The sequence below is a fragment of the Pan paniscus genome, chromosome 22 (genome assembly GCF_029289425.2).
Source record: "Pan paniscus chromosome 22, NHGRI_mPanPan1-v2.0_pri, whole genome shotgun sequence".
In the NCBI taxonomy this organism is placed as follows: Eukaryota; Metazoa; Chordata; class Mammalia; order Primates; family Hominidae; genus Pan; species Pan paniscus.
Window position 1 is genome coordinate 25,462,448 of NC_073271.2, and position 27,310 is coordinate 25,489,757.

At 40.5% G+C, this 27,310-nt stretch overlaps 1 protein-coding gene and 1 long non-coding RNA gene across 18 annotated transcripts in view; both read left to right on the forward strand.

Annotated features, from left to right (window-relative positions):
- Positions 1–15,732, forward strand: part of LOC130541106 (uncharacterized) — a 97,867-nt gene extending 82,135 nt beyond the window's left edge. The window contains exon 2 of the long non-coding RNA XR_008955139.2: positions 15,511–15,732. This is a non-coding gene — a long non-coding RNA (uncharacterized LOC130541106). The remainder of the gene's footprint in view (positions 1–15,510) is intronic.
- Positions 15,733–26,264: 10,532 nt separating this feature from the next.
- The window catches only part of BACH1 (BTB domain and CNC homolog 1), a 456,481-nt gene continuing 455,435 nt past the window's right edge, over positions 26,265–27,310 (forward strand). For 6 of the 17 annotated variants that reach the window (XR_010111114.1, XR_010111113.1, XR_008622411.2 and 3 more), the window contains exon 1: positions 26,313–26,447. The gene's annotated coding sequence lies outside the window, so the exon portion shown is untranslated. Of the gene's footprint in view, positions 26,448–26,679; positions 27,260–27,310 lie in introns of those variants that run through there. The other 11 variants (XM_063601388.1, XM_055105211.2, XM_063601387.1 and 8 more) reach the window with 7 other exon arrangements.

Below are 27,310 nucleotides of genomic sequence, written 5' to 3' on the forward strand. Positions count from 1 at the left end.
GCACTAATTTTTCAAAAGAAAATTATGAAAAAAAAAAGCCTTTCAAAATAGTTTGAAAATATTTCCAATGTGAACTTATTCTGTTTTAAAAATGGATGTTAATTAATCCTGTAATGCCAGCACTTAGGAGGGCTTAGGCAGGAGGATTGCTTAAGGCCAGGAGTGTCAGATCAGCCTGGGCAGCATAGAGAGGCCCCCATCTCTACTAAAAATTTTAAAAAATTCACCAGGCATGTGGTGCATGCTTGTAGTCCCAGCTATTCAGGAGGCTGAGGTGGAAGGATAGCTTGATCCCAGGAGTCTGAGGCTGCAGTGAGGCATGATTGAGCCACTGTACTCCAGCCTGGGCAACAAAGTGAGACCCTGTCTCTAGAATCTTTTTTTTAAAAAAAGGATATTGGATTATGCAAGAAAATCCAAGACATTCCCACCACTTATAGTTGTACTTTTTAAATGGATTTTTTTTTTTTTTTTTTTTTTGAGACAGAGCTTCGCTCTGTTGCCCAGGCTGCAGTGCAGTGGCACAATCTCAGCTCACTGCAACCTCCACCTACTGAATTCAAGCGATTCTTGTGCCTCAGCCTCCTGAGTAACTGGGACTACATGCATATGCCACCACACCCGACTAATTTTTGTACTTCTTAGTAGAGATGGGGTTTTGCCATGTTGGCCAGGCTAGTCTCTAACTCTTGGCCTCAAGTGATCTGCCCACCTTGGCCTCTCGAAGTGCTGGGATTATAGGCATGAGCCACAGTGCCTGGCCAAGGAACAGTAGATTAACATGAGATTAAACATGCCACATATTTTTAGGTTATCAATTATACTCAAAGATTCATAATAAAATATATTGACCCAAAATAGTTATATATTGGAGTAACAGGCAAAAATAAAGCAACATTTACAATGAAACATGAAACTTCAAATGAATTCTGAAGTTTTTGCCATATCTTCAGACTTGGTGAGGAGATGTGGGAATAGGTATAAGGTGAGACAAACTGCATTTTTATGTTTCTCTATCACTAGGGGTTCCTTCCCAGAAAAGCTTGTTTGAGATGTACTATCACCCTATAAGGAACTATCCTTACATATGTAATATCTTGGAATTGTCTGTTTGCCTATATGTTTTAGATACAATTTTTCTTTTAGTTTCGATTATGTTCTCCAGGACAGGGTTATATTTCTTAATTACTTTTTAGGATAATATAAGGTCATTATAGTTTTTAATTAATAAAAATTAAAAGTCTTCAAAATCTTTTGAAGTTTTAGTGGGGAGGTAAACAGGTGCAATAACTTTGGAAAACAGATGGATATTCATATACCAGGTGAGTTAGCAGTTTTATTCTTAGGAATATATGAGAAGCTCTTGCACATGTTTAAGACTGGTCACAGCAACACTGTTCCTAAAAGCAAAAACCTGGAAAGAACTCAAATGCACATCAACGGGAGTGTGGATTCAAGAATTGTTGTGTAATCACACAATGAAATATTACATAGCATTCTTACCTAATAAGACACTACAATACCCACAATTGGATAAATCTTACAAATATTAGGTTGGAGCAAAAGTAACTGTGTTGTTTTCTATTAAAAGCAATGACGAAAACCGTAATTACTTTTGCATCAACTTAATATACTATCCAATGGAAAAAAGTTATCAGGACACTATCTATAGCATACTACCTTTACATAATATAAATGCTGGTCCCTGTATATCAATGTGTCACTGAGTTTTGCAGTTTTGGTAGGTCACACAATAGAAATGAAAGGGTTAGTTTAAATATCTAACTTGTAACACAAATAGCTTTTTTTAGGCATATTAAAACTTTTACTAAAAAGAAAAAAGATTTAAACATTGTGTTAGAATGGATATAGCAAATTATGGATTTTATGTTTTTAGTGAATTTAATAATAAATAAATACAAGTATATAGATTTATGTTTATATATAGGTAAAAATTAAAAGAGCAAAACAACATTTTTGTTGAATTGAACGTAATATAATTTTAAAAACTGATACTCTCCTGATGTAGTACTTAAGCATTAGATTCCAATTAAGGTTCATGGTAGCCAGCCTCCAAGATGGCCCTGAGTGATCCTGAACTCCTCATGTTCATGCCCTTTTGCAGTACCCTCCTACTTGGATTAGGATGGAGTTTTGTAGCTATAGGATATTGTGGAAATAACCATGTGTGACTTCTGAAGCTAGACTGTGAAAAGACAATGCAGCTTCTGTCTTGCTCTGTCTTGGGTCTCTCACTTTTATGGGGAGCCAGTCACTATATCATGAGGATTCTCAAGCAGCCCATGGGGAAGCCCAGAAGAGGAGGATCTGAAGCCTCCTGCTGGGAAACAGCAGCAGGTGAGTGAGCTTTCTTGGGAACAATCCTAAGCTTCGTCCAACCCTTCAGGTGACTGTGGTCCTGGACAGCATCTTGACTACAACCTCATGAGAGACTCTGAGCCAGAACCACTCAGCTAACTGTCCCCAAATTCCTGACCTGCAGAAACTGGGAGTTAATACATATTTACTGCTATTTTGAGCTGTTATGATTTACAGTAATTTATTACACAGCCATAGACTAATACAAAATTAGCTAGTTATGGTTCTTTTATACTTAATGCTTCCAGTGGCTATTTTTTTCATACCAAGCGCCTTAACATTCAACATATTAACAATAAATTATTTCAAAATAACTCGTGCTCTGTTATGTGTCACTTTACATAATATAAATGCTGGTCATAATATATATACATAATATAAATGCTGGACACATCTCAATGTGTCACTGAGTTTTGTAGTTTTAGTAGGTCACACAATAGAAATGAAAGGGTTAGTTTAAATATCTAACTTGTAACACAAATAGCTTTTTTTAGGCATTTTAAAACTTTTACTAAAAAGAAAAAAGATTTAAACATTGTGTTAGGATGGATATAGCAAATTATGGATTTTATGTTTTTAGTGAATTTTCCTATGGATTTTTCTAGTTTTCCTTTCCCCCCATTGATTAAATTAAAACCTCTATATTATCCATGAGTTCCTTAACAGAAGTCCTGGTGCCTGGAAATTATTTATATAATGAATAATAGCTGCCATTTTTGAGCACTTATCAGGGGTAGAGGTTGTGCTAAGGCTTTTATATTCATTTCCTCATGCAATTAGAAGAATTAGATGAGAAAGGAAGGCAATCACCACAGAAAGGAAGGCAATCACCAGGAAGAGGTATTATCCAGAAAGTAGGAATGAGAAAGGGAAAGATAAAATGATGTTATTTGTTTTCCTTATGTTTTTTGACTTTGTTTTTTTAGAGCAGTTTTAGGTTCACTGCAAAATTGAGAGGAAGGTACAGAGATTCCCCATGTCTCCCCACCCCACACATGCATAGCCTCCACCATTATTGACATCCCCTACCAGAGTGGTACATTTGTTGCAGTCAATAAACCTAATTGACACATCATTATCACCCAGAGTCCATAGTTTACATTCAGGTTCACTCTTGGTGTTCGGCATTCTATGAGTTTGGACAAATGTATAATGACATGTTTTCCTTATTTTCAATGGTTCTTTGAAGAGCATTCATAGTGCTTCATTAAAATATATTTCTTTTTATATTGTATTTTTCTTAATTGAAACACATAAACATTTTGTCATTTAGCTGCAATTTCATTCAATTTAAAATGCATTTCATCTTCATAAGAAGTAATTTATAGTTTAAATTTAAAATATTACCTTTTAAAATGATAATCTTTAATATACAGTGAAAGCTTAAGTTTTTAGCATAGTAGATAGTATAACTAGAGCTTGGTGATTAATGCTAAGCTAGTGAGTGAACTACTTTATTATGGAAATAAATAAGTATAAAATATTAATTTATCTCTTAAAATTTGAAGTACTAAGTTTTATTCCTCATAATTACTTGTATTTTTCCCAATTGAATACTTCTACTTTTTGAAGAAAGATATAACTGTGTTGAATGTTATAATTCACTGGCAGTCATGATATACTTTTTAAAGACTGAGCCTGTTAACATGATTTTAATAAAAATCAGGAGAGTGAAAATTTAAACTAAAAACAGATTCCAGCTTTCTCCAACATCTTTATCACTTTCCTTATGGGCAGTGTTAAATCTATCTTATTCTCTTTAATTTTTCCTTATTGAGTTTAAAGTAATAACAAATAGCAAATCTTAAATGTGACTTAAGTATATACTAAGTGTTCCCTATTGACTGACTCCTATTCATTTATTTCTCCTGTTGGATATTTTCGTAAGCATGTAGCATAGAGCTATTAGGAAGGTTGGAGAAGGTTCCAATCAGAAGATGAATTTTGAGCTGGTCTTGGAAGCAAGTAATGAGTGAAAAAGAGGTGAGGTGGGTGACTTTGGGTACAATTCCATTCAGGATGAGATGATAGCAGGTGAAAAAGTACAGAGCTAATTTTTTTCTATAAAGCAACAGAAAGCTGAAAAAATTAAATTTCAAAACAATACCAGTTACAATACTATCAACCATCATAACATATTAAGAATAAATTCAACCAAACGTGTGGTAGGCAATTTTTGTATATCAGCTTTGTATTCTCTGACCTCATTAAATTCACTTATTAATTCTAGTAAGTTAAAATTTTTTTCTTATGATTTTTCTACATAAAAGAACATATCAACTACTAATAGGAAGTCTTCTGTTCACTTTTTACGTTATTTATTTACGTATTTTTGCCTTATTGAACTGGCTATTACCTCTAGTATAGCACAAACTACAAAACATTGCAGAGAATAAGTAAAATATATCTAAATATATCTAATATAAAATATATCTAAATAAATAATGAAATATACCATGTTTATACATTGGCAGATTCAAGACTGTTAGGACATCTATTCTCTCCCAAATATAAACTTAACACTATTCCAAATAAAATCTCAGCATGCTTTAAAAAAAATCTAGAGGCCAATTCTAATATATTTATGGATTGCTGAAGACCTAGAATATGCACATTCTGAAAAAAAATTTTATTGGAGAATTCACACACCTGATTTCAAGGTATACTTTAAAGCTTCTATAATTGAGACAATATGGCATTAGTATAAGGAGAGACAAGTAGATCCAAGAAAAAAAAAAGTATTTAGAAGTTGTTCCATAGTTACATGGTAATCAATTTTTGGCAAAGTGCCAAAGTAAATCAATGGGAAAAGAACAATTTCAACAAAAGATGTGGAACATCTGTATGTCTGCATGGGAAAATAAATTAACCCTGACCTCTGCCTCACACCATCCACAACGTTTTTTAAGATGGGAAGTAGACCTCAATGTAAAAGATAAAATGGTAAAACTTCCAGAAGCATAGGAGAATGTCTTTGTGCTCTTGCCACTGCCATCGATTTTTAGGCTAGGACACAAACACTATCTATAAAAAGAAAAACTGATAAGACTTCAGAACAATACATCATTAGGATAATTAAAAGGCAGAATAAACAAGAATAAAATATTATCTCTCTTGCTCTGTGTGTGTGTGCACATGTGTATGTGCGAGCATGTGCATCTTAAATCCAGAATACATAAAGAACTCTTAAAAATCAAGAATAAAAGTATAAACAGGCAGTAATACATAGGCAAAGACTTGAATAGATACTGCACAAAAGAAAATATAGGAATGGCCAATAAATACATGGAAAAGTAACAAGGTGTTCAACGTCATTGGTTGTCAGTGAAATGGAAATACATCTCCATAAGACTACATTTCTTTCTTTTTTGAGACAGGGTCTCGTTCCATCACACAGGCTGGAGTGCAGCAGCATGATCACAGTTCTGTGCAACCTAGACCTCCAGAGCTCAATCAATCCTTTTGCATCAGCCTCCTAAGAAGCTGAAACTACAGCCCGGCTAATTTTTGTATTTTTTGTAGAGACAGGGTTTTGCCATTTTGCCCAGGATGGTCTCGAACTCCTGGGCGTAAGCAATCCTCCTGCCTTGGCCTCCCAAAGTGCTGGAACTACAGGCGTGAGCCACCACACCTGACTGAGAACATGTCATACCCACTAGAATGACTAGTGCTTAAAAAATGGACAATATAATATAAAAAATGGACAATATGCAGGGAATGTGGAGCTCACACATTGCTGATGGGAGTGTAAAATGTTACAAAACTTTAGAAAACAGTTTGGGATTTCTCATAAAGTTATAAATACACCTATTGGCCCGGTGTGGTGGCTGACGCCTGTAATCCCAGTACTTTGGGAGGTGGAGGTGGGTGGATCACCTGAGGTCAGGAGTTCAAGACCAGCCTGGACCAGCCTGGTGAAACCCCGTCTCTACTAAAAATACAAAAATTAGCCCAGCGTGGTGGTGCATGCCTGTAATCCAAGCTACTTGAGAGGCTGAGGCATGAGAATTGCTTGAACCTGGGAGGTGGAGGTTGCAGTGAGCCGAGATCATGCCACTGTACTCTAGCCTGGATGACAGAGCAAGACTCCATCACAAAAAGAAAGGGGCGGGGGGAACCACCTATCTTAGGTCCAGCAATCCCACTGCTAGGGAAATGAGGGAAATAAAAACAAATATTCATAAAAAATATTGTATATGAATATAACACTTTTATCCATAATAGTCTAAACCTGAAACAACCCACATGCCCTTCAATAGGTGAATGGATAAGCAAATTTATGATACAGTCAAACAAATGACTATTTCTCAGCAATAAAATGAATGAACTATTGATACACACAATAATGTGGGTGAATCCATACTTTCCAATTCTTTTAATTGAGGCTTGAGAACAGCAAAAATTAAGCCATGGTCAAAGAAATTGGATCAGGTGTTGCTTGGAGGAGAGGGAGGATAAGTCATGGTAAAGGGGCATGAGAGAATTTTCTGACATGATGGGAATGTTCTAGATCATGATTGGGGTTGCACATATATATACATTTGTCAAAACTCGCAGAACTGTACACTTAAAATCTGTGCAGTTAGTGTAATAAATTTTACACTGACTAATCCAATTAAGAGATTGAAAAAGCCACAGAATAAGGAAAAATCTAAAAGACATATATCCCTAAGTCATATATTTTCAAAATCTTCCTAGAACTCATAAGAAAAATACAGACAGTCCAATGAAAAAAGTCAAATGACTTGAGCAAGACCTCACATATCAGGGTTTTCAAAATGGTCAATAAATTTATGAAATGTGGCTTAACATCATGGAAATGCAAATTAAAACCACAATGAATATCATTACCCAACAACCAGAATGGGAGAAACTTCAAAAACTGACAGTGCCAGGTGTCTTAGTGGATGTGAAATACTTGGAACTCTCATACACCACTCATTGGAATGTTAATTGAAGAACTATTTAGGAAAGTTGTTGGGCAGCATCTGTGAATGCTGATCCTCTGCATATCCTTTGATCTAGTAATCCCATTCCTAGTTTTATACCCAAAACAAATGTGCATATAAATGTACCAGGAAGCATTTGCAAGTATGTTCATGGCAACTTTATTCATAATGGCCTCAAACATGCCTACCAACCGTACAATGGATACATGCACTGTGGTACATTCATACATGCAATGAAATACGGATATTATTGCTACTCCTAATAACAGGGATAAATTTTGCAAAAAAAAAAAATAGAGCTAAAGAAGCCAGACACAAGATTATACACTGTATAATTCTACTTCAAAATTAATTTAAACTTACATGAAGTTCAAAAAACTGGTAAAACGAATCTGTGGTATTTGGTTGCTGAATAATGGTTATCTTTTGGGGACACAGGTAATTATTGGTAAGGTACACCAGGGAGTCATCTGGGATAATAGAAAAATTCTACATACTGATTAGGTGGTGTTTACATAGGTGTATTCACCTTGTAAAAAAAAATTAAGTTTTATACTTACGATTAATGTATCTTTCTATATGCATGTTTCATTTTAATAAAAGATTTATATTAAATTAAAATGGAAGAAATAATGAAGGCCTGAAGTAATGTTAATAGAGAGAAGGGGAGAAAAGTGCCTGATTTTAAGGATATTTCAGAGGTAAATTCCATAGGATTTGGCGATTGATTGGTTTTGAGGAATCCGGATGAAACAGAGATGAGAACAAGCTAGCCTGGTGGAAGAGGGTGATATCATCAATGGAGACTGAAAATATAAGCAACGAAGGAGTTTGAGGTGAGGAACGAGATGGGGTGATGGAGGAAGTAGGATCATAAAATGGATGTACAGAATTAAGAAACTTTGGGACTATGGTTATGCCTGGGGCAACTGAAAGTAAAGATCTGCTGGGCATGGTGGCTCATGCCTGTAATTCCAGCACTTTGGGAGGTTGAGGGAGTGTGGATCGCTTCAGCCCAGGAGTTTGAGACCAGCCTGGGAAATATGGTAAAACCCTGTCTCTACAAAATACAAAAAAATTAGCTGGGCATGGTGGTGCATGCCTGTAGTCACCTATTTGGGAGGCTGAGGCAGGAGAACCACTTGAGTCCAGGAGGTCAAAGTTGCAGTGAGCCGAGATTGCGCCATTGCACTCCAGCCTGGGTGACAGAGAGAGACTCTGTCTCAAAAGAAGAAAAAAAGTAAAGATCTGAAAGCTTAGAAATAGGTTAGGGAGGGGGATATTGTCTTCCCATCATTATTATATGAGGTAGTTTGCCATAACTATCATATGAGGTATTTAGGTCATCCTTTTTTGCTGATTTCACCTTGGCTTTATTCTACACTTTGATCTAGTATGTAAGCTTTTTTTTTCTTTCTTAAATCTCTTTGATTCTTCTGATTGCTTCCTCCTTATGTATAACCTCATCTGTTTTTTAAATGGATTGGATGGAGAGTTCAAACCTCACCTGACTTCCTGCACTAAAGCTCTTGTTTGTTTGGAATACAATTTGGGGGTGTTATCTCCTTATCTAAGCAACGTTTATGGTTGTGTAATCATTCTATTCTAAATTTGTTTGCATTGTACTATAAGATGCCTTTTCTGTGCTTGGAGTTTGTATTAGTCCATTCTCACACTGCTAATAAAGACACGCCCGAGTGGCTGGGCGCAGTGGCTCACGCCTGTATTCCCAGCACTTTGGGAGGCCAAGATGGGTGGATCACGAGGTCAGGAGATCTAGACCATCCTGGCTAACATGGTGAAACCCGGTCTCTACTAAAAAAAGAAAAAAAAAATTAGCCAGGCATGGTGGCAGGCACCTGTAGTCCCAGCTACTGGGGAAGCTGAGGCAGGAGAATGGCGTGAACCCAGGAGGCGGAGCTTGCAGTGAGCCGAGATCACACCACTGCACTCCAGCCTGGGCGACAGTGCGAGACTCTGTCTCAAAAAAAAAAAAAAAAGACATACCCGAGAATGGGTAATTTATAAAGAAAAGAGGTTTAATTAACTCACAGTTCCACATGGCTGGTGAGGCCTCACAATCATGGTGGAAAGCAAAGGAGGAGCAAAGACACATCTTACATGGCACAGGCAGAAGGGCGTGTGCAGGGGAACTCCCCTTTATAAAACCATCAGATCTCATGAGACTTATTCACTATCACAAGAACAGTAAGGGAAAATCCCACACCCATGATTCAGTTACCTCCTACAGGGTCCCTCCCACTACACGTGGGGATTATTACAATTCAAGGTGAGATTTGGGTGGGGACATAGCCAAATCATATCAAGGTTTGTTGAGTTTCTTGGCTATATATGTTTATGGTTTTCATCACATTTGGAAAAATTCTTCAGCCATTGTGTCTTTAATTGTTTTTTTATGTTCTCTCCCATCCTTGGGAACTCCAATTACGTGTATGTTAGGCTGCCCAAGATTGTCTCACAGTTAAGTGATGCTCTGTTCTTTTTTTTTTTTCAGCTTATTCCGTTTCATTTTGGAGAGTTTCTATTGCTGTGTCTTCACATTAGTCCTTTCTTTTGTGGTACAGTCACAACTTCTCAGCAATAAAATGAACGAACTATTGATACACACAATAATGTGGGCGAATCCATACTTTTGTATCCATACAGTGTCTAATGTGCTGTTAATCTCATACAACAGATGGAATTTTTATTTAAGACATTGTACTTTTTATTTCTAGGAGTTGGATTTGGGTCATTTTAATATATCCAAATCTCTATTAAAAATGTTTCATCTTTCTCCTGCCTTCTTGTACATATGGAATATAGTTACAATGGAAATAGAGTTACAATATAGTTTTAATGTCCTTGTCTACTAATTCTATCAGTTGTAGATCCATCATTTCTGGATCAAATTCTATCAGTTGTAGATCCATCATTTCTGGATCAATTTCTATTGATTAACTTTTTCTTTCATTATGTTTTGTCATATTTTTCTGCTTCTTTGTGTACCTGGTAATATTTGATTGGATGTTGTTCATTGTAAATTTTATCTTGTTGGGGTTATTGATATTTTTGTATTCCTGTAAATATTGGAGTTTTATGGGGATGCAGTTATGAAAATAGTCTGAGCCTTTCAAACTTTTAAGCTTTGTGATTTGGGAGGAGAGCAGCCTTTAGTTTATGGCTAATTTTGCCCCATTACTCAAACAATACTCTTCTGAGTACTCTCTATCCAATGCTTCATGAATGAAGTTTTCCACTCTTGCTGGGAGACACCTGAACTATTCCCTGTCTTGTGTGAGCTCCAGTATTTGCTTCCTTTGTTCCTTTCATATGGTTCTTTGCCTATCCGTCAACCTTTGCCTCACAGGCATGCAGTGAACATTATTAAGCTGGAGACATGAGGGGGACTCTCTGCAGATCACTGGAGTTCTCTATGAAGCTCCCTTTCTTCAGCATTCTTCTCTGCAAATTCCAGCTGCCTTGGTTTTTCCAGATGACCAGCTCCAGCTTCTTAACTCTGATTGACCACCAGGCTCCACTTGGGTTTCCTCTCTTCAGGCAGTAATCTGGGGCACCCATAGGACTCATTTTATTTGTTTCCCACTCTCAGGGAACACTGTCCTGTGTTGCTAGAATCCAATAGAAAAACCATTGTTTCATTTTTTTTTTTCTGATTTTTTAGTTTCTGGTGGGAGGGTGTATTAGTTCTTGCATTGCTATAAAGAAATATATAAAACTGGGTAATTTATAAAGAAAAGTTTAATTAGCTCACAGTTCCACAGGCTGTACAGGAAGCATAGCTGGGGAGGCCTCAGGAAACTTACAGTCATGGTGGAAGTTGAAGGGGAAGCAGGCATGTCTTCATATGTTCAGAGCAGGAGGAAGCGAAAGAAGGGGGAGGTGCTACACACTTCTTAACAACCAGATCTCATGAGAACTCACTATTACAAGAATAGCAAGGGAGAAAGCCACCTCCATGATCCAATCACCTCCCATCAGGCCCCTCTCCCAACACTGGGGATTATAATTTGACATGAGATTTGGGCAGAGATGCAGATCCAAACCATATCAGAGGGTAAACCTTGTTTCTGTTACCCTATCTTGGTCATAAGCAGAAATCCAGATGCATTCTGCAAACATATTTTTTCTTCGTTTTCTCCCATTGGTACTTAGTCTCATAAATCTGACAGATTTCTATTTATGAAGAAGTAGTAAATGGGCCACACCTGTGTGACTTTCTTCCTCAGGGAATCAAAGGAAGTCATTCCTTACGTTTCAATTCAATTCAATTCCTATCATTGAATTATATCTGTGTGACTGAAACTAATTCTTGAAAAAATGTTTAGTTCCAGTCCTCCTCTTTCTTTTTTAATGCCTTTCAGCTGTTCCCAATACTATCTGATGGAAACACTGAAGTTACACTGATGGCTGTTCAGCATCAGTGGCCAAGAGCACAGATATTGGCATCAATCAGAGCTGGATCTGCATCTTGGCACAACTACTGCATAATCACAGCATTCCTTGAGCTCTTGCTACCTGGCCGGGCAAGGTGTGATGGGCTTTTATATGAACGATTTCATTGAGTATTCACAACAATCCTATCTAATAGCATAGTTGGCGTTATTATTATGAGTTATCACATGGAGGTCTGCAACAGCAGTCAGTGTGTCTGAGTTGAATCCTGGCATTACCCCTTACTATCTTTGCATTATTGAGGAAGTTCTTTAACCTCTTCAAGCTTTGGATTCTTCATTTGTAAAGTGGGAATAACATCTTCCTCAATGTGCTGTGAAGACTCTAAAAGAAAAAATATATAAAGTGCTTAGCACAGTGATTGGTGCACATGAGTGCTCAATAAAAGGTGACTAGATGCAATATTTTTCTGTGAAACATTGAGAATAAAAGGGATGTTGCCTTGTAGCTTTCAAACAAAGACTTTTTGGAAACTTGATAAAGAGGCCATGAGAATGCACCTCCCAGACCTTCTACCACAGGGCATAGTAGAAGGCCATTTGTAATTGGCCTATGGCACCAGCTACTAAGTTTTGAAATGCATGGGTACCTTTGCTTGAGGCTTGAGGCTATACTTCCCATGGGCTGCTCCTTGCCAGTGATGCAGTGTAGTGGGGATACAAAGGCAGACTCATTCATAGAGCTATGGGACTCCTACCAGTGTCCACTTAGGCTCAAGGACTTTCTGCTAACTTTGTTGAACCTTCGTTAGACTGCACTGTATTTCTAAGATGCTTCCATGCAATCTTCTCTCCTCTCTTCTTTGCTTGAGATTAGGCTTGCAATGGAGTCTTATTGCTCTACCTGCTGTTTCCTTTCACACAGGCATTCCTTCTAATCAATTCCTTGCATGTTTAATCCTGTTCTAGGTGTTGGCTTGTTAGAGGATCTGAACTAACACACTTGAGTTCTTGTTCAGTGTACCCTGGCAATCATGCTGATTGGAACTTGCAAAGGGTTTTTCCTGGCCCCTATCTCAGGAAAATGATGTTCACCACTATTTTCCTTAGAAGTCTCTCTTCATTCCTCCAATGGTTCCTTGGCCTCATTCATTTGATTTCCCACCATATTTTAACAGTGAGAGTCACCTCCCATCACCCTTCTTTGATTTTCCTTCCAGTCACCTATGTTTAGTAATTCATTCTTCATCTGCTCCTTTTTTTCTCTCTCTTCCTTGCAACTTTGAATTGTAGGATGTTTAGTGAGACATCCTATATCCTTCATATATCTTTGCACTTCCTCAACTTTTAATTGCAGTCAACTTTGCAAATTTGCATAGAGATTTTCTTTAATTAAGTTACATATAATGGAATTTTTACCGTTTTTGTGATTCTTTCTTATAACTCTATGTTCTACATAAGCCTCCCTGCATTTAAATACTCATTCAGTTTAGTATTGGACAAATTACTTCTCTAATCCTCAAACTCCTCGCTGTGAAACAGGGATGAGCATACATGCCCCTTCTGGTTGTTGTGAAGATTAAATGAACACACATCAGTGGAACCTAGCTCTGTGCCCAATGTTTGGCAAAAGTTAGTTCATTCTCCTACCTAGGTAACTCAAAATCTAAGACAGTTCTTGGTTGTATTAAGAAGAAATAAAATACTGCTTAAACTGAAAACATTCAAAGATAGAAAGCAGGCTCATAGAAGTTAGCACAGCTAAGGGCAAGATTTGAATTCAGATTTCCTGATCCCAGAGTGTGCCTTAATTACTAATCATTTATTATAAAATAAGACAAAAAGTACTTCACTTCTATCTTGTCAGTGTGTTAGTCTGTTTGGGCTGCTATAACAAAATACCATAAACTGGGAGGCTTACAAAACAGAATTTTATTTTTCACAGTTCTGGAGGCTGGGAAGTCTGAGATCCAGAAATGGGCAGATTCTGTGTCTAGAGAGGACCCACTTCCTGGTTCATGGATGGTGCCTTCTTGCCCTGTTCTCACATAGTAGAAGAAGCTAGTCAGCTCTCTGGGGTCTCTTTTATAAGTATACTAAGTGCATTAATCACTTCCTAAAAGTGCCATTTTCTAAAAGCATCACCTTGGGGTTAGGATTTTCACATATGGATCTTGAGGGAACACAAACATTCAGATCATAGCAGGTGGGTTCCCCAGAAGCAGACCCTGAGACAAGGATTCATGTGCAAGTGATTTGTTATTTATTATTTTCCTCCCAAGGGAAATCAGTAAGGAAATGAAGGAAGAATAGGGAAGGAGAGGAAGCCAAACAAGGTGCAATATTGGACAAAAGTCCTGCGGAAGATAGGTGTGGCCTGATCCCATAGGGGAACTTAGAGAATAACGTGAGGCAGAGGAGCTTGGCTTTCATATTCCTCTGCCCAGCAGCTAAGCACCATCCAGAGAGAGGTAAAGTTGCAGGCATTTCTGAATCAACATGTGCAGGGGATGGGGGTGGGAAGCAGCTTCATTGACTGAGGGAAGTCTTCTAAAGAAGGGCTGGCCATCGGGAGCAAGAGCAGAGAGGTGCACAAAAATGGTGAAAGGGGTCCGAAGGGTCTCGAGGGATCACCAACACTGTGTACTTCAACTCCAGCCTGCTCCCTGGGAGGCTGTTTTCACAGTTTCGTTTTCACTTAGAAGATGCTTATTTCAAAGAGCGTGCGCGCAGCTGCATCTTCAACCTTTTTCCATTGACTGGATTTTTAAATACACACACACACACAAACACACACACACACACACACCCCTCTATTCCAAAGGCCATCATCAAACCGGTTTATAACTGAAATTTAAATTAGGGTAATATCTCTTGGATAGTTTCACATTAAGGAATGATTAGTATTCCTCTTGCATAACTTCAAAGCTAAAAAAATCCTCAGTGCCACCATTTTCATATTTCTTGATGCTATCTAGTCCCTTCTCAGAATCAGCAAATTAGGCTTGGGTAGGACCTGATCTCTGCTTCACCCTTGCTTTTATCTAAAATATTCTTGGCTTCTATAATAATGAAGCTAATACTTATACAATTATGCCTATGTGCTGGTCTAAATGCTCTTTGTATGTTAACTCATTTAATATTTGCAACAACTCTGTTGTAATAAGTACCAGCATAATCCCTGTTTATGGTTGAAGAAACAGGCACAAATGGGTAAGTAGTAGAAGTGGGTTTCAAACACTCTGGCTCTAACTAAAGTCCATGTTTGTAATCATTATGCTGAAATGCCTCTCCACGAGGGATGAAAGTCCCTCCAAAAGCAGCCTACATTGATTTCTGTTCCATCTACTTTCTCATCAATGACTTCCTGTTAGCCTGAATTGAACTAATAAGTACTCAAGACTAGTAAATACTTAGTTCCTGAACTTGGTGATTCAGATAGCAGGAAGCCCAATGTAGCTTCCTTCCAGTTTCTATTCTAGGCCATCCGTGGCTTGCTTCATATTCTCTCCCAGCAGGACTCCACAGAGGCCAGGATTTTGACACTTTTGACTATTATAAATAAAACTGATCAAAATACCTCCTACAAATCATATGACATAATAGGGAATTAATAGACCTTTTATTAAATGATTACAAATCATACTTAAAAAGGATATAACTGCACACTGTATGATATAAAGCTTTAAAACATGCACATAAATTGATATAAGAAGGCACTTATGAAGTCCATACAGTCAAGTTTATTTACCTGTATTTATTTACAGGATCTTCAGGGAATGTTTCAGGTGGAGGAAGGGGCTCTTGGTCAATGAGCCTGAAGACTGCATGGCAACCTTTGCCAGCTTTTGGCCTGAAAACTCAACTTCTTCATTTGAGATAATTCCTGTTTTATATACTTTCATTTGAGATATTCCTGGTGTATCAACTGAAACAAAATCTATGAAATATCAGATTCACAAAAATACATTTTGAATATTGAACGTGGATAGATGTATTTAAATCTTTCCTATTTTTTGCACTTTCATAATATATATCATTCTTTATTTTTCTACTAATAATGATGAATCTACAGTATCTCAGGGCCTTATTTTCAATATCTTAACTGGATTTTTAATAAAAATCTTACTGAATAGGTAACACTTGTTTCCAAAAACTATGCTCACCTGTCAATGATTCAGAATTCGTCTCTGTTATCCCTCTGCTACTTAGCATTCAGTGCCCTCTACTGCCCTCCCCGACTCCACCAAAATTCTCTCAGGCCCCAACAGTGGCATGGATTCTGCTCTCGATGCTTTCTTCCACTTTCCTGTCAAAATGCATTTAAATCCCATTCGCCATGAGTATTTTTATGAGCTTCTTCTCACTAGAGTGATTACGACTCTCCTTAAATGTGGCTTAATGTTTGCCCTCTGAAAGAATTTGAATTTTAACAGAGAACTTCTGAATACGCAAAACCTTCACCCCAAATAATCAATCTTTAAGGGATTTCGGGCACCAACTAGAAAAGTAATAAGGGCACAGACTGATCTGTTTGTATCTGCTAATAGAAACACGGATTTTTGTCTATTAAAAAGTGATAGAAATGTCTATGATTAATGTTTTCTTTCCTATGCCACATCATGCGGTGCTTGCACATGGTTTTATGCTTGACTTCCCATTGCTAAGGATAAAGAATCAAATTATATTAGAGCTTGTTTTTGGAAACCCAAGGGGTACATGTAGTTAATTAGAGATATGCCCTCTGTTTATTTTCCCTGTTTTTCCTAAGGGATGTAAAAAACATTTTCAATAGTATTCCTTCTGGAAATCTTATTTAGCCAGTGGGTAATTTTCCAGTGTTCTAACCAATTTAAATGGATGCTTTTAGAACTGTAAGCTTAATATTCATTCTAGAGCCTCTTTTTACTTAGGTAAAATTCTCAAATTGCTAGTATAAAAAGATATTTCCTTTTATTAAATGGGATTCAACATCTCATTCCTGTAGCTTCAGTTCAGAGACATGGATTTAAAATACATTTAGTTTATTTTGACCATGTTAAGTGGATCTTTTTTAAATTTATGCAATTATGACAGATGTTTTATTGATTATTCTTTCATAAAATGCACAATAAGAGGCCGAGTATCAGAATAATTCCATATAATTTCACATGCTCCCCCAATGTTTTTGCATAGCTTAAATCCATAAAATTGTTTTGAAGGATTTTAATTTCTTTTTTGTTTGGCAGCTGTCCCATGTTTCGAAAAAGCCATTTCCTGGAACTTTGTCAGAGTATTTTTACTGGCTTATCTATATCTGTGTTCTGTTATGTGTGACCTCATTATATCCAAGGGGAGGTAGCAATACTGAAGTCAATAATGTTCTTCATAATTTCATAATAACATACATCTTTTGTTCTTTTATTACTGTCAGCACTATTATACTGTCATTCAGTGCTATTCATTTGCCAGCCTCCAGGATCATTGGTGTAGGTTGAGCGTCTTGGTCAATTTGTGCTGCTTTAACAGAATACCATAGTGGCTTGTACAACAAGCACTTATTTCTTACAGTTCTGGAGGCTGGAAGTCCAAGATCACGGTTCAGCTTGGTCAGGTTCTGCTGAAGGCTCTCTTTTGGGTTGCAGATGTCACCTTCTTGCTGTGTTTTCACATGGTGGGATGAGGGAAGGAGCTTTTTGGGGTTCTTTTATAAGGGCACTAATTACATTTATGAGGGTTCCATCCTCAAGAACTAATCACCTTCCAAAGGCCTGACCCCCTAATAACATTACAATGGGGGTTAGGATTTCAACATAAGAACTTTGGTGAGACATAAACATTCAGTTTATTGCACTGAATATTTTCATAACAATCCACTTACTCCCATACAACAGAGGATGCATGACTTCAGGGTTCTTAGCATGTATGTTTATACAGAATGACAAGAGGAACTTGAGATTAAGAAGGGGTATCAGTTAAGACTGCATTTGGCTTTATGTCATAGAAACTCAACTCTAGAAGCTTAACTGAATAGGGTTTTCTTTCTCTGCTTTTAAAAGAAGAGTAAACTCAGTAACCAGGGCTAATCAGCTGCTCAAGTAAGTCATCAAGCACCTGAGCTTCTTCCTAGCTTCCTGCTCTGCTATGCTTAGCCTGTAGTTTTCATCCTCATGATTGAAAGAAAAGAGCTCCTCCTCCAGTCATTCAAGGGAAGGTGGACAGAGGGCATAAGCGCAGCTGATTCAGTCTTTTGTTATCAGGAAAGTAAAAACTTTCCTGGAAATTGTATTGAGTCCATATTTGCTTATATGTGATTGAGAAGGACTAGATCACATAGCTAATGCAATCTGGAAAGGCATGTTTTAAGTTGGTACATTGCACATTTAATCAGGATTATGTTAGAAAGGAAGGGATACTGGGTAGACAAAGCAGTGTCTGTCACAAAGGGATTAAGGGCAAGGTAAGTGTATGGAAAATAAAGCATCCCTGATCTAAAGGTCAGTACTGAAGCTACTATGATTAATAAAGAGGGTGTTTCCATGAAGTAGGAACCACCTGAACCAGGTCACTGCAGGATTGACATCTCACCATGATTTTGAACTTGCTGATGCAGAAAACTGAACTATAGACACATTGGTGGTGATAACAGCTTTAGGATGCACATTCACCTGAAGCTGCAGAGGCAGGGGGAACACTGGAAAGATAATTTATTGATTTACAATGAGGATATAGCTAACAAGTGTTTCAAATATTGATGCTTATTAACCAACCCATCTCTTCCAGTAGGTAAATGTACATGTAAAGGCAAATAATTATTAGAAAGAAATCAGAGAAATCCAGGTTGGAAGACCTCTATAGCTAATGTAGTAGAACCAAACCATGGTAGCCTGTGCTTCCATCCTTCTCCTGTCCTGCAGGTTAACAGGGCCCAGGAGTAAAATACTGAGTCCCAGGCAGGGCAAGGGATATGATGCTCCTATTTGTACCTCTAGCTTTCCCTTCGCTGGCTTTAGGAGTTGATTTAGCTTCTCTTTACTACATCCACATTCTTTCCTTTGATGTGTTAATATAGTCACTCTCCTTACCCCCAAGTCTTGATCTGGTGAATCAGTCAGGGAACTGACAGAAAACAGATGGAACCATTTACAAGGATGAGGGCAGGGAACCCACCAAAGGGGTGATGCACCCTAGGGCTAACCAAAGTAGGGAGATACCACTACCCTTAGAGTGATGTTGCTTTGGCTTTAGCTGTAGGTGAGAGTGGCCTGGCAGGAGCTGGGGACTTTGGTAGAGGAATACAGCCATAGCCAACCCTTGGCCTGGCAGGTAGACAGCTGAGTTCCTGTAGACATCTGCCGTTATCCGTATCAACCAGAAGTGAGGGAGCATGGGGAATCCATGAATACCATCCTAAAAGGCCTGCCTCCTAGGGTACAGAGAAGTGTGGAGGAGGCTGGAGAGGGAATCTGGAGCGATCAAGGCTGAAAACCCAGCACCCCTAATCAATTTACTGTTCTATCTCTTCATGCTAATAACCATCTCTCTCCTCTGACCCAGTAGTTCTTATTCAAAGATGAATCATTTTCCTCCCTTTCCAAAGTGCTCCCTATGTATGGCACCTCAGTCCAGGTGAATCATTTTCCTCCCTTTCCAAAGTGATCCCTATGTATGGCACCTCAGTCCAGGGAATAGGCTGTTATGATGACAACCTGTGTCTATGGTCTCTCCTCTAGGAGTTCAGTACTTCTTCTCATGGTGGCCACTCAGACCGCAGTTAGCTCATGATTGAATTATCTGGCTTATCTTTTTACCCGGATGCCAGGAAGCTATAGACAAATCTGTAGCTCATCTTTATCAAAGATACATGTTTTGCAATATGTATGTTTTAGCTTCTTTCCTGGTTCCATTTTTTGATTTCCACTTTGTTCCTTTATTCCTTTACACTTTCTTTTAATGTATACACACATTTCTCATATTGGGGCATGAATATCTTTAGGTCAGGGTTTCTCAGCCTTGGCTCTGTGGAAACTTGGGCGAGATAATTATTTGTTCTGAATGGCAAATAACGTATCCTTATTCACAAAGTATTTTATCCATGGGTACTGTCCTGTGCATTGTAGAATGTTTGGCAGCATCTCTGGCCTCTACCTCCTGGAGACTAGTACCACCCACCCCATAACAATATCTCCTGCTGCAGGGGGTGGGGGGTACAAAATTGGCCTCTATTGAGAACCTGAATGAGAACCTGATTGAGGACACTGAATGAAGTGTTATATGAAGAGGTGAAGTAAAAATATGAGTCAAAATATGGCACCTCTCTTGGTTGTGCCAGTTCTGCATTAAAAAATGGAGAATACATTTATTAAAACAAGTATGTTATAGAGTAGCCTTTACTACTTCCAGAATGTTTCAGAATAAACGATCAGGAGCTGCAGGCTACAATCCTTGGTGTAAACATGAACAAATACATAGAACAAAGCTATCAGACTGGATTTTTCTGTCTTTTGCAGACGTGTGACTATGGTTGAAGGTGCTGTCTCTGATTCAGTACCAAGCATAAGCATCACTGACTCTGCAGGAAGGCACTGGCACCAAACATTTAGTAACTTCCGCAGGCTTGAGGGATTGGTTACGTGAAGCTTTGGGCAGTCTTCTGTCACCTTTCTGGCTGGAACTCTACTTTCTTCTCCCCTCACTCCTCCCCAGTTGGGTGCAGAGCAGTCAGGCTACATCCAAGATTCTGAGGGTCTCACTTTCTATCCCCAAACATTTATATGTATGTATATGTGTGTGTATACATATATTTGTGTGTGTATATATGGCGATAAATGTATAAATATTATATAAAACTTAAACATTTATTATAAACTGTTATGTTAATATAAAAAACATATGTATGTACATATACATATAATACATATAAAAACACCTTGCAGCATTAGCTTATGAGAGAAGAATTTCTCTACTTCATTAAATAAATGTATGTAACAGAATGAGAGAAAATCTGTAGCACAATGAATTCTAATGGAGGACAATTTCAAGTGTCATTTTAGGTCTAGGAGCTTGACACAGGTTTAAAATGAAACAGCCTTTTTCAATATTTTCTGTTTTATTTACTGAACTTTCCTCTAAGTCATGATCATTGGGGTTGTGGTTCTTCTTACAAATTTAACTCCATTTTCATGCTCCATTTTAATCATCTGATATTTTATTTAATCTTGATTTTGGTTATCTATTGCTATATTAAAAAAACTGCAAAATTTCATGACTTTAAACAATAATCATTTTACTATTTCATAATTCTGTGTGTTGGCTGGGCTCAGCTGGTAAGTTCTTTTGTATAGACTTGACCAAAGAACATCCTAGATGGCTCATTCACATGACTGGCACTTGATGCTCAGTACTGGCTGGTTGCTCTGCTGGGGCTCCTGAGTGAAGAGGCCACACATGCCCCATGCATGGTGGTTTGGTTCTGAGAGAGGGTGTCCCAAGAGAGCTCATTTGAAGAAAGAGGAAGTAGAGGCTAACAGTCTTCTAAAAGACTAGAACCAGAACTGGCAGAGCATCACTTCTGCAGTGTCTTCTTGGTGATGCAGTCAGAGGGCCAGATTCAAGATGATGAAAAATAAACTCCCATTCTTGACGGGGAAAACGATAAAAATTTTGTGGCCATCTTTAGTCCACTGCAACCTCCTACTGGTTTTCAGAAGCGCAATTTTTTTTGGATATTTGGGCCACTTTGGTTGTCATTAAATCTGGTATCTGAGCAGCACCTCTTTCACTGATTTGGCCCCTGTCCCACTGAGTTCTTCTGCTTCAAAACTGGCTATTTCCTTTTCATTTTTCTGCCTTTATCTTAATTTTACACTTTGTAACATTTCAAACCAGAGGCTACACCTCATCTTTGATTTCAGTTATCAGGTAAACATGAGGGTGTGTTTACTCATCTGCTCCAGGAAGTTCTCATTGTCTTCTAATAAAATATGTTCATTTTCCATAAAACTTTCCAACCTGGGGGCAGGGGTGCTATGACTTTAATCCATAATCACATCTTAGGGTACAGATGTCAAAGAGCAGTTTTTCAAGTGGGGAGACTTGTGTTTATCTGGGTAATCCCCCACCGTTTAAAGCCTAGTTTTTTTGCCCCACCCCCCCTCCAATATTTTCTTGACTTAGTGAGTGAATACTTAAAGACAAAAGGAGCTAAGGCAATGAAGATGGAGGGAATGAAGTTCTGGGAAGGCTGGAGGGGTATGCAGATTTGTAGGGGTTACAGATGTCATGTTGCATCTGTGGAAATGAGGATTCAAAACCAAAGGTGGGTAGGGAATAAATGTGGATGTGTGGATCTTTCCTGAGGTTAGGGAGGAGGACAGGGGACAAGGGTTACACTGACTACACATCAAAGTTTTTTCAGGATATGTATTATGTCTTACTGTCCAAATATTATGCTATGGTGTTCCTTATAGCCATGAACATGTCACCTATCTGTATGATTTAGCTCCCTCATTTTTGAGAGTCAGGCAAGACAACCTGCTATTAGAGGAGAAAATGATGGTGTTTGTATGTAGATTTTATTAAAAATCATTCCCTAACTATGGCTTATAGTTATTTAAATTGTTTTCAGAGTTAATTTAATGATAAGATTTTATTTTGGTAATACAATCAGTATGATGGCCAGAAAGAAGATATGAATGTTTGGAAAAATTGGAAATATCATTTTTGAAAGAAATGTGACAATGCACATATATAACATCTTGCGAATGGTATTGTATATCACCAAACCTGCTCACAGCAGGAAAACTAGCCATCACTTCTCACAGTCAATGAGAAGTATAAATCAAGGACATAGCAGTAAGCTGTGATACCCAAGCTTCACGGATAAATTCTCCTAAAGAATAATGCACTAAAAACAAAACTACATGACAAAAAAAAAGCACTAATTGCAAATCACTGTGAAACAGTAGCACAAAATCTTTATATTGTGCTACTAGTGACAGCAACAGAAGACAGTCAAACGCCTAGGCAGATAGAGGCAGGTCCCCGGTGAAACCCCACCTCCAAGCTGAAGACAGTTTAAAGCCTGAAAGCCAAACTACAAGTTAAATTCTCAGACTAGATTGAGAACTTGTCTTCCTGTTTGGGACGCTTTCCTCCGATCTCCACCCTTCACCTATTTTATGTATACTTACCCTTTCTAATTGGTTTTGTACACTGTCGTGCCTGCCTTTGAGTGGTGTCTTTGCTTTAACCTTTTTTTGCAAACTCACAAACCAATCAGCATGCACTCCCCATTCTGAGTGCATAAAAGCCCCAGGCTCAGCCACATGAGAGGGGATTTTCCCATTTTCGGGTAGGGGAACCGCTCCCAGCATTCGCTCTTTGCTGAGAGCTTTCCTTTTGCTTAATCAATTCCACTCCACTCACTCTCCGGTGTCTGTGTGCCTAGTTTTTCCTGGTTGTGAGACAAGAACTTGGACCTAGCTGAGCTAAGGAGCAGAAAGACTGCCAAGACTAGGCTACTTGTCCCAGTTTCAAACTATTATCAATACCAATTGAAAGCAATCAGCTGGGAGCGGTGGCTCATGCCTGTAGTCCCAGCACTCTGGGAGGCCAAGGCAGGTGGATCATTTGAGGTCAGGAGTTTGAGATCAGCCTGGCCAACATGGTGAAACCTTGTCTCTACTAAAAATACAAAAATTAGCTGGGCTTGGTTGTGGGTGCCTGAAATTCCAGCTACTCAGGAGGCTGGGGCAGGAGAATCACTTGAACCCGGGAGGCAGAGGTTGCAGTGAGACAAAATCATGCCACTGCACTCCAAGCCTGCGTGACAGAGAGAGACACCATCTCAAAAAAAAAAAAAAAAAAACGATCAGAATTTTTTTTCTTGGTCCCCAAATCTCAACATTTTTTTTCCCCAATAGGAATTAGGTAGAAGCACTATGTCTCATTATAACCTCAAGATAATTTTTAAAAATCTGTTTTAGTAATAGATTTTAATAAACATATGAGTTAGTATAAAAGATCTTGAGGCTGATGTTCTTCAAAGTTGACCATGATGTAGCCACTTTTCTTGATTCCGAGTATTGCAGGATTACTCAAGGTTTTGTTGGCCTGGCAGCTAATAATGTTAATGCTAACTCTGGAAGTCCAGAAGACATGGGTCAGAACATACAGTTGTTTGTGAATATTTACACTGATATACAGGTTTTAAAAGAAATACATTCTAAGTGGTTTTGGTTCAAAGCAAGAGAATACTGAAAACAAAAAGTGCCACATCTTTCACTGAGCATTTTACTCATTCCTTCATTCAACCTACTATCCGTTTCCACTCCCATTCCTTCTCAATACTAGAATTAGCTTTTAAAAATAACCACAGGACTTAGAAACCTCTACTCACTTATTGCAGACCACGGGATCAAGTCCAAACTCCAGGTGCTGTGCATGAGGCCCTTCTCATACTGACTCGGTTTCATTTCATTCTCCAGTTTCATTTTTCGTCCTGTCCCTACTACATGCCATAAGCTTGAAGACCACATGCTTCAGTATTAAAAATGCAGATCCTTAGGTCCTACTCAGATCTACAAAATTAGCATCTTTTGGGGGTGGGACCCAGGAATCTGCATTTTTTTTTATTTTTATTTTTTGAGACGGAGTTTTGCTCTGTCGCCAGGCTGGAGTGCAGTGGCGCGATCTCAGCTCACTGCAACCTCCACCGCCCAGGTTCAAGCGATTCCCCTGTGTCAGCCTCCCGAGCGGCTGGGACTACAGGCGCACACCATCATGCCTGGCTAATTTTTTGTATTTTAGTAGAAACGGGGTTTCACCATGTTGGGGTTTAGTAGAAACGGGGTTTCACCATGTCGATCTCCTGACCTCGTGATCCGCCCGCCTTGGCCTTTGAAAGTGCTGGGATTACAGGCATGAGCCACTGCTCCCGGCCGGAATCTGCATTTTAACAAGCAAACCAAATATTCTTCCCCATAATGAAGCTTGAGAGTCACTCACTTGACTTGATACTCTTAGCACATCTGTATACCTTTGTGAGAACTTCTCAAATAATTAAACCTATCAGGGCATACATCATAATTTTCAGGCTAGAAAATGTCACTGCTATTATCTAAAGAAGCAAGAGTTCCTCCCAAAGAAGAGGGTCTGATCTTCCCCTAGAAAAAACTGCATAGGTGTAGAAAAAAGACACTGCAATTCCACTGGCTCAAGGTGGAAGGAGAATAAAGCCTCGGACACTCCCATGTGTCTGCAAGAACTTCAATCCTTCTTTCATGGTGTATTTCCAAGTGTCCTTTCCTCCTGTTTCACTAAATATCTGCACTCTCACCATGAACTGAGGCAGCCTGGGATGCGAGGTACCTCCTACCTCTGGACCCTATCTAGACTGCTGGGTTCCACTCTTCCCAATCAAGACCCAATGCAAATGTCACCTGCTCCAGGAAGCCTCCCCTAATTCTAGGTCATAATGTATCACTTCACCCCTCGCACTCTCATCCAATTTCACTTGTGTGATTTTCTCATGTATTTTGGATGTAGCTCAAACGTCCCCAAGTCCCACAGCCTGTGGGTGCAAATGCAGTCATGTCAGTCGTAATACCTGAATTATTATCTTGGTATCCTTTTTGCCCCGGGAACTCCAGGGCTGTCTTCTTGTTGCTGGCTCCAAAGCTAACAATAAAATCCCTTCACACAAATCGTCCTTTGGCTTCAGACCTCAAGGTCCGTGTCATCTCCGCAGGAACCGTCGTGGGGTTGGCGTGCCCAGTCCCCTCCGCTGCGCGTGCATCCCGCTCCGCTGACAGCCAGTGCTTTGAACTCCAGAGGTGTTAAATGGCTTGGGAACATAATTTCAAAACGGACAGTTGGATAAACACCAGAATAAGCACCAGAAGATGACAGCGGAACCAAGGCTCGAGATGGGCCGGCTGACACCACTGGGCGCTGAACCTGGCTGGAAGCTTCCTGGCAGCGACAGCGAAAAGGGAACACCTGTCGTGGGCGCCCTTGTTTCATTGTCAGTAAGAAGTAGAGCAACTGCTAGACGCGCTCCACAAAACGCTGGACGCACTTCATACACACCCCCACCCCAGCAAGCTCAAGTACCCTGTGAACCTGGACGCCCACCACCCCCAGGGCAGGCAGCGAGGAGCTCTTCAAGGGGTAAAGCGACCCCTGTGGGGCCAGCGCCCGTCCTCTCTCCTGCTGTTCGCGGGCACCCGGGCACGAGGCGACTCGGCTGAATTAGGGCGTCCTGCAGCTCCCGAGGCGAGGAGGCGCTTGGCCTTTCCGTTCCGCCCTCAGAAGGGAGAGGAGAGGTGGTCCTCGAGTGGGAGTCAGTTCAGGCTGCGGGCTGTGCCACGCGCGGAGGTCCGGGGACCCCACCGCCGCCTCCCCGAGGCCCGCCCCGCCCCTTACGACCCGTCCCTGCAACCCCCCGCGTGGGCTTCCGGCCGCGGCGACCCCTGCCCGCGCTATTGCGCTCGCTCGTTCGCTGACAGAGGCTTCGAGGGCGGCAGGGCGGGGCTTCGGCGCCGGGGGCGGGGCCTTCAGCGGGCGGGCGGGGTTTTGGCGCCGCGAGGTGGCGGCAGCAGAGCGGCGCAGAAGGGAGGGGGCGGCTGGCCGCGCGGAAGGAGTGAGTCACCTGACCGCTGCCCTCGCCGCCCGCCGGGCGCTCTCGCTGCAGTCAGTCGGGCCGCGCCGCGCCTCAGCTCTGGTGAGTGGCTCGGCCGTCCCGCCGGCCCTTCTCCGGGAGGGTTGGCGCGGTCAGGGCCGCGGGCCTGTGAGGGGAGGCCGGCGGACAGGTCCAGTGAAGGCGCGGGCGGGCCGGGGGCGGCTCTTTCTGGGCTGGGCGGGGCGCGGGGGGCACGTAGCGGGGCCCGCGGGGGGCGCCGGCGGCCGGGATCCTGGAAGTGGCCGCGACGCCGGAAGGGGCGTCCCGTCGGCGGCCGAACCCCCTGCACTGCCGGAGCTGTTGTTTACCCGCGCGCGCCGTACTTTACCCGGGGCGGGCGGGGGCTGGGGGCCGCGGGGTCCCTGCCCCACCCCCTCTCCCTGCCCTCGGGCGCCAGCCGGGCCCCTCGCCCGCGGCCCGCCCGGGCTGTGACACATCAGCACCGCCCTCGCGGCTGGGGCCCCGTATTGTCCTCCGCCGCCTCCCACCGCACGCCCAGCCTCGCGTCTACTCAGCCCGGTGCCTGTCGCGCGTGGAATCGCGTAAGAAAAGCCGAGTTTGTGGCTGGGGAGAGAAGGCCACCGTGCTGAGCTGGATTTAGCGAAGACTGGTTTTGGGGACCGGAGATCCCAGGACTCCCTTTGTTGGAGTTTTGCCCACGCGTTGTAATTAAGCCTCGCACAATATGGTGAGAGTGGGCGTTGATTCTGGAGACACCAGCTTTGTGCTCGTGTAATGTAACACGAGTGCCGTTGCTTTCTCATTCTTACACGGCAGTTTCATGTCATTGAGTAGAATTGTGCGGAATGCTTTTATGGAGTGAGGCTTCTGCGTTAAACTTGTGCTGATTCCAGGTAAAGTGTAGTAGTAATTGTGAAAGAACGTGTATGAGGAAAACGAGCTAC